Raw genomic sequence first — 12,474 nt, 5'->3', positions numbered from 1 at the left:
AACCTACATGCCTTGTTAGCACCATCTCCTTCCATCACTTGGCTACAGAACGCTTGAAGCACTCAGTCTGCAGGGCTGGTGCTAGCCCGAGGGGATATGCCTGGTTCGACCCCGTGTAAGATGGTAGAGAAAAGAGCAGATGGCAAGTGAGGACCTAAGTAGAAAGTCTGCAGGTCTCCCACAGAAGCCTCTGAAGGAATTTAGATTCCTGCAATCACAAGAAGGCAGCCACCAGTCAGAGATAAACGCAGCAGGGCGACGGGCTACTGCGGGGGTACTAAAAGGCAGCTGTTTTTCCAATGAGCTCTCTCATCATTTTTGACCCTAAGAGGAGCTGCCCATCAGGGGGCAAGTCCACCTTGATGAGGGGGGAAATTTAGAGAAACGGGAGTCTGTCGAGCACCCAGATTAAGTAACTCTTGAAGCAGAGCTCTGCCTGCCATTGACTAAACTGGGCATGCCCACAGTTACACCCAAGTGACAATAAACCTCCACGCCAAATGAGCTGAACGATGAAATGAGTGTGTCTTTCATCACTTCAGGTTCCAGTGGAAGACACTGCTCAAGTTTTGTATACACTGCTGAGTTGAAAGCCCAACCGCAGCCGTGCTGTGACACAGGACGGTGGGCCTGGCACCAGCACGGAGAGAGCTCTCCCAGTGCTCTATGTAAATCTCCACCAGCGCTAGGAGGCTGTTCACACTGGCTCTTTATAGCACCGTCACCAGCTGTGCTTGGGGAGATTTGTTTTCACACCCAGAGCAAGAAAGCCACAACACAGTAACTTGCTGGTGTAGACAAGCCCTTAAAATGTGATATGAAGTGGGGGATCAGCACCTAAATAAAAAGCTGACCTGCCTTTCCTGTAACTCCCACTGACTTCCATGGGAGCAGATGGACACTCACCCGTGTTCCCCATAAGCTGACCACTTGGGTGGCCACTCCGGGGAGATTCCAAAGCAGCCCTGACAATTAGCAGCATGGCCACAGATGGGTTTGTGTTTCTACTGGTGGTGCACATTGGCACCTGCCTTGGCGCACATAAAAAGTTATTCTACACTTGGATGGAAAAGATTAGAGGGACATTGCTCATCACCTCTGAAAACCAGGTGAGGCGCTTCCTCTAGAGGTCCCTACATCAGCCCTTCATGATAGAACATACCTATAATGGCCAAAATGTTCAACTGTGTATCCGAGGGTTAGCTCCCTGCTCTGAACAGAGGTGGTGGGAAGGACTTAGAGGACTAAGTAGCTGACAGCCATCCAGCCGAAAGGGGAATGTGAGAAGTCTTCGTTCACTTTGGGAAGCTCGGGAACCAGCCCTGCTGGTTCTCAGGTTCTCTGTTCTCAGTGGCAAAATAGAGCAGGGAAACCTGCTGTCCCAGTAACCCTAGAGCTCAGCACTCACACTGCTGGGAAGCTGGGCAGCCTGTGGACATAGCAGGATACGGGGATGATTCATTTTCAGAAGGCTCTTGCCCTTGTTTCCTGGGACTTCTGCAGAACTTGAGTCAGAAGAGATGTTAACCCAGCAGAGCGTGACTCACACAGGCTTGTCTGCTGCCTGGAAGTCCAGATTCTCCTGGTCCCCAGCTGCTGCGGATACACAAGACCCAAAGTGGGAACGGTGGAGGGTCTCTGCCATTGCAGGCCTCTCTCAGTGTGTTTCTTCAGTTTTCTCTCTCATTGGCACCACAGTCAGGAACAAAGTCCTTTAACTCCTCTGAGGCCTCAGTTCACGTGAGAGGATTTCCCCAAAAAAGCAGCACTAACCAAGTGTTGCATCATCCCCACCCCTGCCCTGTTTCCTGGTTTCAGGGAGAAACATGGGGCTGCATTCACCCTCTTGGGCTGCAATTTAATGCAGTTTTTTTATGATTATGGTGTCTCCTTAGCTGTTGAAGCAAAGCAGTTGTTTGCCCAGCAAAACCCATCAGATGTGGCCAAAACACCCCAAGATACCTGCCAGACATTAAGATTTACCTTTAACTAAAGGACACTGCTTGCTACACTGTATCCTGCAGCTGGGTCTAATCTATGCTGCTGGATGGCAGCCCCAAAACAAAGTCCAAAATCAGTGAAGCAACTGGACTAGAAACATGCTTTACACACTGGGAATTGCAGCCCTGCAGAGGTACGAGGCTGTCCCATCCATCCCTGGCAGGTTCCTGAGATTTTGGACTTAGTTTGCTTCCCTCTCCATCACCGCAGTTCTGACATAATTTAGGAGGCACTATGTCAAGGAAAGCTACAGCCAGAAATTAAGGCTTTATACCAGCTGGCAGCCAGGAAATCCCACCTCTAAAACCTCAGTCGCTCCCTTACTGGCACTAGCAGCCTGCCAAGCAATTCCTGGGGGACTTGATTGCTGGCAGGTACCAGGGGGCAAGTCTCCCTGTTTTAAGCACAGCTAAAACTGTCCTTTGCCGTGGATGCAATTTCTATAGCTGCCACAGGGAAATGGGAATGGGCCTGCCATCACAAACAGGAAGAGATGGCCTGTGCTAGACAGCCTCGCTCTGGGTCCACACCGTGATAACATTTGAGGTTTCCTGGCCCAGAACATTAAGCTTGCAAACGGTTGGCATCTTAGATTATCAGTTGCTAAAATCATGTCACACTTTGAAGTGGTAGGAGAGGCCGGAGGAAGCGAGATCATAATCAGAGGAACCAGAATCTCATGACCCACCAAAGTTAGCAGCATCGGGGAAGATGAGCAGAAATGTTTCAAAGCAGCATTTTTTTTATCTGTGGACCGCTGGTAGCTCCCAGACTAGGTCTAAAGGGCCTGTGAAATGTCGAACAGTGGTTTTCAACCTGGGGTCCTCAGGCTAGGTCTACGATTGGAGGTATGGGCTTCTTTAGAATTTGCAATATTTTAGGGTCCCACAAAAGAAAAAAGTTTGAAAACCACTGCTTTAAAGACCAGCAATAAAGACAGTATCTGCCCATTCAAGAAAATAACACTGCAACAGATGGCATGAATTCTGCAGTTTTGCCCCAATAAAAACAGCCAAGCCAAAAAATAAATAAATAAATAAAATTTAATCTTCATCCAAATCCGTTTGCAAGAAATATCTGAAGAAACTGACAAGATGGGCTCTAATCCTCTACTGAGGATGCACAGGTGAATTAATGGGGCTCCATACAGACACAGCAGTCTCCCCAGGTAGTCAATTGCAGAACTGGCTGCAGCTCCATGTACACATGGCCATCTCCCTGAGAGCGGCACCAATGCTATTCGGATTTATTTTTTTAGTTCAGCAAAAAGTGAAACTCTCATCCAAGCTGAAAGTGTGTCCAAACCCACAGAGCAAACAAGCTGTAACTGACATCATATTTTATAGTGATGTTCTGAAGACAACAGCTGGAGTTTGTTTTGATATCCAAGTACTTCTGTCCATCTAGGTCAGTGGTTCTTAATGCAGGGTGCACACACCCCTGGGGGTGCGAGACATGCCAGATTTTTTAGAAGGTAAATCACTGAAAACACAAATTGAGCACTGGCAGGTAGGTACAAGTACTTTGTTTCATCAAGCCTATGTACTTATTCACATTATACATTTTTAAACGATTACTGCAATCTACAACCAAAAAAGTTTTTAAACTAATTGCGGCGAAATTATCGCACTACAAAATACACCAGACTGCCACGTTGCGGGGTATAACTTGACACGCACAGATGATGATGTGGCAGCACAGCGGCTTTGTTTGAATTAGCCACTAACTGTTAGCGCATCGGTTTCAGCTTACTTCCACGGCAAACTCCGCAACATCTCTGGGTATTACTTGCTTATTTTTGTATGCCTACTGTACTATTATTTGTGGTGAGTAGTAACATAAACCTATCTTACATATATTTAATATGCATTTAAAAGTGTATAGTCCCCCCCATCTCCATTTTTTACTTTTTAAAAGGGGTGTGAGAACATATTTTGAGAACCAAAGGGGCGCAGGGCTGCAGTAAAGGTTAAGAACCACTGATCTAGGTACTTCTATGATCCCTACCATAGACTGTAGAGTGAGCTGTTTGGTCGCATGTTTTCTGCTTTGAAGGATACTTCGGAAGGATTTAAGTCATTGAACTATTAATTTACATCAAAAGCACCTACAGCACTTGCCAGATACCTCTCCCTCCCGAGTTTCATGTACAAAATTAACAAATAACCCACAGAAAGGGGTTACTTGCCCGTATTTAGGGCAAAACATAACTACCAATCCTAGGGGTAAATTAAGGTTAAAAGTCAGCATTCCATTTAAATGCATGAGAACTGTCTACCCATCTTCTGTTGCAATGGCTTCTCATTGCACTGCACTGTTTCTGTGCATTTAGGTACCAGTAAACAAGACAACTAGCCCACCTATTTCCATTGCAAGGATTATGTCCCTAAATATCACAGCTGCAGATCATGGGTTATGCAGAACAAAGCAAAACCAGCAAAGCAAACTTTGTATTGCCCCAAAGTTTAGATGATCTCTAACAAACAGATTACAAAATGATCCCTTGCCTTACATTTCTACCCAGCTGAAACTCTCCCAAGACAGGTAAGACAGTTCTGGTCGAGGGCTAGACACTTGCCCAAGTTGGAAATACTATTCTAAAAGGCCACGTGAAGCATGAAAAAAGCAGAAAGTGGGAGTTTTGGGGGAAAGAGACAATGATCAGTGGCTTGGAAGGTACAGATTTTTATCCGTAAATGTTGTTTTCACCATCCACACACAAACCAACGGACAAAATATTTCCTACAATAGAAACTGAACTACACATGTAGGCCAAGAAAGAAAAATGAACGCCGTTTGAGAACTTCAGTATTTATGTTGTACATTTAGTACTTTTTACATTTACTTAGTGACATTAACAGTTTGTGTTTTAATGAGGGTTGTAAAATTCCATTTCATTAGTTAACTGGTTAAATGTTACGTTTAACAAGTTAAACAGGAGGGGTATAACCAGGGGGACTGCTCCGGCTGAGCTGGAACACCCCTGCCCAGGGCTGCTCTAGCCAAACTGAAGCACCCCCTGCCTATACTGTTCTCTGGCTGGGCCTGCCACAGAACCAGGCTGCTCCAGCCAAGCTGAAACGCCCCTGCCCATGGCACACCCCTGGCCACAGCTGCTCCAGCCCCCACCAGTTAACTGTAACAGGTAAGCCTCATCTGCTTAATATGAGCCCTACCAGTTAACTGTTAACATCCCTAGTTTTAATGGTTAGAAAGCTTCAACTATCTGAATCGCAATGTCCACTACCTGTAAATAAATTGTCTGACTTGCACCCCCATGCTCACAGAGCATTAGAAATGGAAGGAAACTTGAGAGGTCATGAAGTCATGGCAGGGCCACACACCATGTCCTGCAACAGTGAAAATTTAAACTTCATAAGAATTAGAAAAAATTGCCCAAAAATAAGCATCAAGTGGTGAAATCATTTAAAAAAAAAAAAAAAAATCGAATTCTACCAAGCCTAAAATCATGCAACTGCTGTTTACATTGTCCCCTCAGTATCTGTGGAGTGACTTCTGCTAAGAGAAAATAGGTGATATTTTTTCCATGATATTTAATGGGAATGAAAATACTTGAGACTGCGTTCCGTCCTACTTTGTACCCGAGAAGTTTCAGGGTTGCAGTTGGATTTTTGTTTTGTTTTGCTTTGATTTTTGTCAAAAAAGCACCACAAAGTGGTACTCTTCCCACCCAAATGTGCAAAATTTAAAAATGCTGAAAACCAAAAGAGCTTTAGTTAACATACATTTCTAGATGCTTGAGTTAAATAGCTAGCGGAGGAAGTGTGGCTGGTGCTTCAGAGACCCAGCTGAAATCCCGAACGTGCCCCAACGTGTAACTGCCATTAGGCAGAGCTGAACCTGGGACCAGTGGAGCTTAATGCATGAGTCGCTACAGTCTGAGCTAAAAGCCAGCTGTCACTTTCTGCTTTCATTCACAGCCCAATTTGCAATGTTAAAAAAAAGGAAAAAGCACCAATTTTCCAAAGTCACAGATGTGGAAAGCCTCCCACTTTGAGGTTGCAAAAAATGTATTTCAGATATCTTACATGAAGAACAGAGCAGCAATTCTGCAAGCTTTTGTGGAGCAACATAAGATCTGGGCCCTATGGAGGATGCAGCAGACACCGCAGAGAAAGGAAACAGGAGGAAATACCTTGGTGGTGGCCTGCAGGTAGGTAGTACCATTATGGAACCATAGAACTATAGGGTTAAAAGTGGCCACAGGAGTCACCTAATTACCCTCCAATGCAGGATTTGGTGTGTTTAAACCCTTCAAGACAGTATAGGCAACGAAGAGAAAGGAAAACGTATCAGATTGACAGGAAACCTTTTAGAGTGAGATTCTACCTACTTTAAATTGATGTACAATAACGTCCCAAGTTGCTGCCACAGACTGTAAGGATGCTTGGAGTTGTCTTCTCTAAAGCAGGGTTCTATTTCACACGCTGATGCTTTTAAAGGCTGCCACTCATTAAGAAGCATTTGCAGTCAACTTATTTCTTGTCATCTCCAAAGGGAAGAGAAACGATGGCTGAAGGTACACGAGAATGCCTGCATCACTGTGCTTTGGGGGATAATATAACCACCATTGAACACACCGAATTAAATTCCTCTGTGGCATAAAAAGGCCCGTGTACTTTCATCGTTTAATTTCCTTCTTCGCCACTTTTTGCAATGTTCACTTAGAAGCCAGCAGCTAGTTTCCTATTGAATTCATCTTGGTTATTTTATCTGGAAAACAATGATTTCCTCTCCTTCGGAACAGGGATGTTATTGTTTATATCCTTGTTTATGCACCATCCTCAGTCAAGTCAACCCAATTCCAAAAATAGCTATTGTGGTAATCACAACTGTGACTATCAGTCCTGCAAAGAGGCTGCTTTGTTGTTGAATGGCTGGTGTTTCTAAGTTCTAAGCAAAGAAGTGATATTGCAGACTGGTTTTGTAAGATGTTGTCATGGCTCCTCCATCCCCTGCTTTATGAAAACTGGCTTATGAATATGCAGAACTCAAAGACACTATAAATGCATCATGTAACATATCAATTTTAAAGTTATAATCCGCTGACTCTGCATATCCTATTTTCATGCTTTTATCATTCTTGCATGTGAAGTTAGAAACATGAACTGTGAATCTGGTTCTAATTCTGAACATGCTAATGAAAGCCATTAGTGATACTTTAGGAACTTAATGACTCAGTACTCAAACCAACAACTTGTGAATGGTCTTATTTGCCCTGTAAGCCCAACCTGTGGTTGGTCCCAGGAAGCCATGTGATCATGCCACCTGGTACTGGAATCCATCGTGAACCTGTTATTTTTCCATGGGGTTGGGAAGTGTTAAACAAAGGCTTCCCACCCTATGGAAGTCTATTTAAGAACTGGAAAGCCATGATTAGGTCTTAGTCTTCTGCTGGCCTTTGGAACTGCAACTGCCTCATCCACCCTGAGGATTCACATGAAGTGACAACAAAGAACTCTGAAAAAAGCTGTAGACCCAGACCAAGGTAACGATCAATTCTGACTTGAAGCATATTACCTGATATAAGATCAGCTATTTAGGGTCAGAATTTGCCTGTAACAAGATTCTTAGTACATTAGAATTAGCAGGGTTTTTTTTTTAAAACTTACTAACTTGCTTTAATTTGTCTGTTTTCACTTGCAAACACTTGAATTCAACTTCTTATATTTAATACAAATTTTTGTTTATTATCAAGTCAAGTGTAAATTATTGTAAGAGGGCGGGGGGACAACCACTTTGCATCTCTCTCTTTCACTGATAAAGGGGTGTATCTTATGAGTTTTCTGTGTAAACCTTTTACACAGGGTAAGACAGATTTACTCAGGGTTTTGGTCCTCTTAGGGGTCTGTGTTTCTGGGTGCTGAGCTCTTATAGCTGAGCCCTACAGGATCTGAACTGGTTCAGCATCTGAGATTCTCTGCAGGGAGGTGGTAACCCAATTGTGGGCCTTGTCTGGGGGAGACCAGAGCTTCTAGAACAGCAGGACTGGTGGTGGGGAGCCCTAGAGGTCAGGAAGAGGGGCAGCAGTGCCTTGATCAGCACACAGAGGATAACCCCCAGGGGATTTCTGTGATCCAAACTGTCACAATTCCCTTATGATTCTAAGCTATTGTTATTAAACATTTGATAGCACCCAGAGGTCCCAAAGTGCTAGACACAAATACACAGCAGGAGATAATCCCTGCCCTAGGGAGATTCCAATTGGATCTGCACACGAAGGCATTTGCATCTGTATGGAGCTTTCTGATTGCAACATGGTGCTGAACAGGAACAAGCGCCTTCCCCTTGTGGATCAAGCTGTTGGACTGGAGCCCCTGTACAAGAAATGCAGAGTGTGCAGTTTACAGTCTGGCAGTCTCTTACATTTATTGGAAAGAGTATTAAGCAGGAAGAGGTTGTTAGTCAACCGCAGTAAGAAGACTGGCATCTAGGTGGCCAAACTGCCTCAGCCCAGAGATGCTGGGAGTTATCAACAGATTTTTCCCCCCCTTTTTATTCTGTTGAAAACCCCTACGTTCATTTGTGGCTGGCTAAAGGCTATTTGCCATTGTAATTCAAAGGCAATAGGAGGGCCTCCCGGCAGAGATCAGAAGGTGCTTTGTGCAGGCTCCAGCCAGAGCCACACAAAGCTGGGCAGCGGTAGAAGATATGGAATGTTACATCAATCCACAGCAACAATTTGCAGATTTCCTTTAACCCTCTCTGCTCTTTTGAGCTGACGCTTCACCAGATCCGCGACGTTCATGTCGTTTAAGATCTTACCCGTCTCCCTTTGTACATGTACGTTGCAAGTGTTTGGATTTCTGGGGAGGGAGCTTTATTATTTATTACTAGCATTACAACAGTGGCCACAGGTCCTGGTCACCTGTACAGTACAGGGTTCGTTCAAAGCCTGTGACGCAGAGATCTGTGAAGTTAACATATTTACATGTCTTTCCCCATAGTATTTACTGTCAACTTTGCCTTCCGCAGTTTCTAGCACAGCACATTTGAAGGAGGAGGAGTTGAAGAATACCAGGGGATTTGAAGCTGGATAGAGCCAGGAGACATCTCTGAACAAGCCAGGGACACTTTCCTCTTGCATAGCTTGGAAGGGGAAGACTTCAGCCCCTTCAAGATCTGATGACTGTTGAGATCACAAAGCAAAACAGAAGCACCACCTGCAGCACGTGGCCTTAGCCTTACAGAGCAGCTCCCCCAGCTTTCCAAGCTCACATGGCTTTCTACCCACTTTGCAACTCCCCATCATCTTCTTCTAAGAGTGACACACCCAGAGCTGCCAGCAAAATTTGCAAGCAGCTGCCCCACTGTGGGCTTCTCAGAGATCCCAGAAGCAGCTGCAGGTAAGCCTCCAGTTCTGAATCTCAGGCTCCACTGGTGAGAGAAGATAACGGTACGTTTACGTTAATAAATCAAGATAACAGAGGTCTTATTTGCACATCTCTGTCCCACTATACCCCACTGGCTCACTCCACTGTCACCCCTGCAGACCCAACCCCCTCCTCCCCATTCCCCAAAGCCAGGACTGAAAGCATCACTCTCCCGCCATCCCTCTCACATATGGAATCACTTTCTTAGTCTCTTCAAATCCCACCTAATTGTGCCCCAGCCCTGAAACCCTTACTTGTGCCAGCAGCTCCACAGAAATGACCAATGACTAAGGGTCTGCAGTGCTTGGCTGAATGAAAATCCCTCAGGCCAGGGTTCTGTCCTTCTGCTTTGCATACACCAGTGTGTTTTTCAGGTAATCTCAGCCACAGCACTACCACCCCCAGGATGCTGACTTAGACAGGACCTCTGCACCTTCACCATCATCTCTTGCAGGCCTAAAGTTGGATGACCCAGCAGCAAAGCCCTTATGGCCTCTCTACAGTAGCTGCAGCAGTGCTAACATGTGCTCTAGGCATAAGGAGTACACAAGGAACACCTATAACTTCTGCCTGTCCCCCTTACCTCCCAGTCAGCGCCTTCTTTGCATAGCGTACCCTGCAATAAACACTCTGTTCAAAGAGCACTGCAATGCACTACCTTGTGCAGAATTGACCAGAGAACACTGACAACACAGATGGAACAATCCAGCAGCCAATCAAATAACTCCATGTGTCCCAAATATTATAGAAATTGGGGGATTGTAATTGTTACATCTGTTCAAGAAAAAAAAATCCCTCCCACACTCAGTAAGTCAAAAAGATACATTTCAGTTACAAGGAGGTGCGAAAGAAACACACTGAACAATGAACATGAGCACACTCTATATTCTGCAACAATATTCTGTATTTCTCCACCACTCCTCTGGGCTTTGGGGCCTCCCCATAGTCTGAGCAGGCAAGAATAGCAGGTCCAGGGATCAAGTCCCCCAGGATGTTCACAGCAGTGCTCAGGAAACACAAGGCAATATTTGGAAGTGTGCCCCTTGCTGTGTTGTAACCCGTTCCTTCCAGAAGCTGGGAGGCTCAATTCATGTCCGTAAAAGCAGTTTGAAGAGGAATATGCGCCAAGCACTATGTCAAATTGATATTTATATAGTGCAAGTACTGGTGTTTTTAAGCCCTAGGCTAGCCAGGGAAGGGCTTTCACCCCACCAGCAGGAAGGGAGTCCCAGGAGTTTCTTCTTTGGCCCAATAAACCAGACCCAGTTTTAAAGCCTGCGTTTTTAGGAGCCATTGAAATGCAGACACCACAGCCCGCCCCAAACTCCCGCACCTCCTGTCTAGCCACATTAGCCATGAAAACGTCGGGCTGCAGCAATGGAAAGGTGGGGGGGGGGGGCAGAAAAGGGGAACGTTCCAAAGCCGGGAGCGGGGGGAGGGACTGACATGCAACAGGACGCAGCGGCGAAGCCCCCCTCGCCCCGGGGCGCCGGGAATCCCGGACACATGGCCCGGCCCGGCCGGCGCGGGGAGGACAAAAGTTTTCGCTGTTCTCTGGAATGCGGGGGAGGGGGAGCGAATTCCGCGCCCCTGACCCGCTGCCCCCGGGCTCCGCTCCCCGCTGCGGGCCGCCTCCGCCGCCCCCCAGCCGGCCGGGCCTCCGCGCCCAGCTGCTGCCCGGCTCCGCTCGCACCCGTCCCCGGCGAGAGACGCCCAACTTTAGCCCCCTGCTTCCGCGCCGGTGCGGCGGGGCCTGCAGGCGGCTCTGCGGCACGCGCCGCCCATACAGCCCCGAGAGCAAAGGGCCCGGCCCGCGGTCCCTTACCTGCTGGCCGCATGGTCCCGGCGCCGGCAGCGGGCGGCGGCTCACCCGGGCCCCGAGCCGTGCCGCCGCCAGCATGCAGCCCGTGGGGAGCCGCGCCGGCTCGGCTCGGCTCGGCTCGGCTCCCGCGGCCGGGGAGCAGGGAACGCGCTGCAGGCGCCTCGCGAAGGCCACGCCGCCCGCTCCGCAGGGAACCCCCGCGGCAGCTGCTGCTGCTGCTGCTGCTGCCCGGGCTTTAACCCTGCCGGCCCCAGCCTGCCACCGGCTGCGCCTTCCCCAGCCCCTCCGCTCGGATCCGCCCCCCTGCCCGCCGGGGCTCCGCGCCGCCCCCGAGCTCCACCCACCCCGCGGAGGGGCCCGAGCCCCGGCCGGCCGCGCTGGCCCAGGGGCCCGGCCTGGCAGATCTCAGGCCAGCTAGAGCCGCACGGGGGGCACGGCCCAGCGAGAAGCAGCTACATGGGCAGGGCCCTGGACCCGCATCCCGGGGACTTCCCGGCTTTTTCCAGCGCCGTGGCCCCTCCCTCTGCAGGCTGTTCCCCGCAGCAGGGCAGCCAAACCTGCAGGACAGAGGGACCGGCCGTCAGCGCTGCACAGACTGGAGAACTGGCCCAGTATGAAATTCTATCCAGATCCAGGCTCTAGCGCCACTCAGACGAGCAGCCGCTCCAGGGGGTCAGAGTTCAGCTTTGAAACCGGTCTGCCACCTAGGGCAGTGTTTCTCCAGCTTTTTTGGTTACGTGCCCCTTTATCAATAATAATAATAATAGTGAAAGTTAAGCATGCCCAGTACCTACAATTTTCAGACACACAGTTTTTCTTTCTACCATTTGCAACACATTTGTTTAAACAACTTTATGGTAAGAGGTTGGTTGGAAGAAATTGTCTATAGGCAAATAAATTTGCCATCAGTCATATGATTGTTCAAAAAGTAGAAATAAAAAAAATCAGATGAACATAAAATAAGTAAAAATTTTAATTCATAAAAAAGGTGGAGAAATGCACAATGTGTCCTCTGGCATAGGTCTGCGTAGCCCCAGGGGTACACATACCCTTGTCTGAGAACCACTGACCTTGGCAAATACAGAAATACATGTCTCCTGCGGCTGACCCTGGACCAAGGTGCATACAGGCTTAGTAACAGACTGCACATTTTGCTCCAACAACAAATGAGTAGGAGAGAGGGTTTTGTTTTGTTTATTGAACAACAAGCAGTTCCACCAAAACTGGTGACCTAATAAATGTGTCAGGCTGTAAGGT

At 47.6% G+C, this 12,474-nt stretch overlaps 1 protein-coding gene across 3 annotated transcripts in view; it reads right to left on the bottom strand.

Annotated features, from left to right (window-relative positions):
- The window catches only part of NDST1 (N-deacetylase and N-sulfotransferase 1), a 72,366-nt gene extending 60,875 nt beyond the window's left edge, over nucleotides 1-11,491 (bottom strand). For all 3 annotated transcript variants that reach the window (XM_075009401.1, XM_075009402.1, XM_075009400.1), the window contains exon 1: nucleotides 11,221-11,491. The gene's annotated coding sequence lies outside the window, so the exon portion shown is untranslated. The remainder of the gene's footprint in view (nucleotides 1-11,220) is intronic.
- Between the last annotated feature and the right edge of the window lie 983 nt (nucleotides 11,492-12,474).

Source organism: Carettochelys insculpta, chromosome 15 (assembly GCF_033958435.1).
Source record: "Carettochelys insculpta isolate YL-2023 chromosome 15, ASM3395843v1, whole genome shotgun sequence".
Lineage (NCBI taxonomy): Eukaryota > Metazoa > Chordata > Testudines > Carettochelyidae > Carettochelys > Carettochelys insculpta.
Note: the sequence above shows the minus strand (reverse complement) of the source record. Positions and strands in the feature narration are given on the sequence as shown.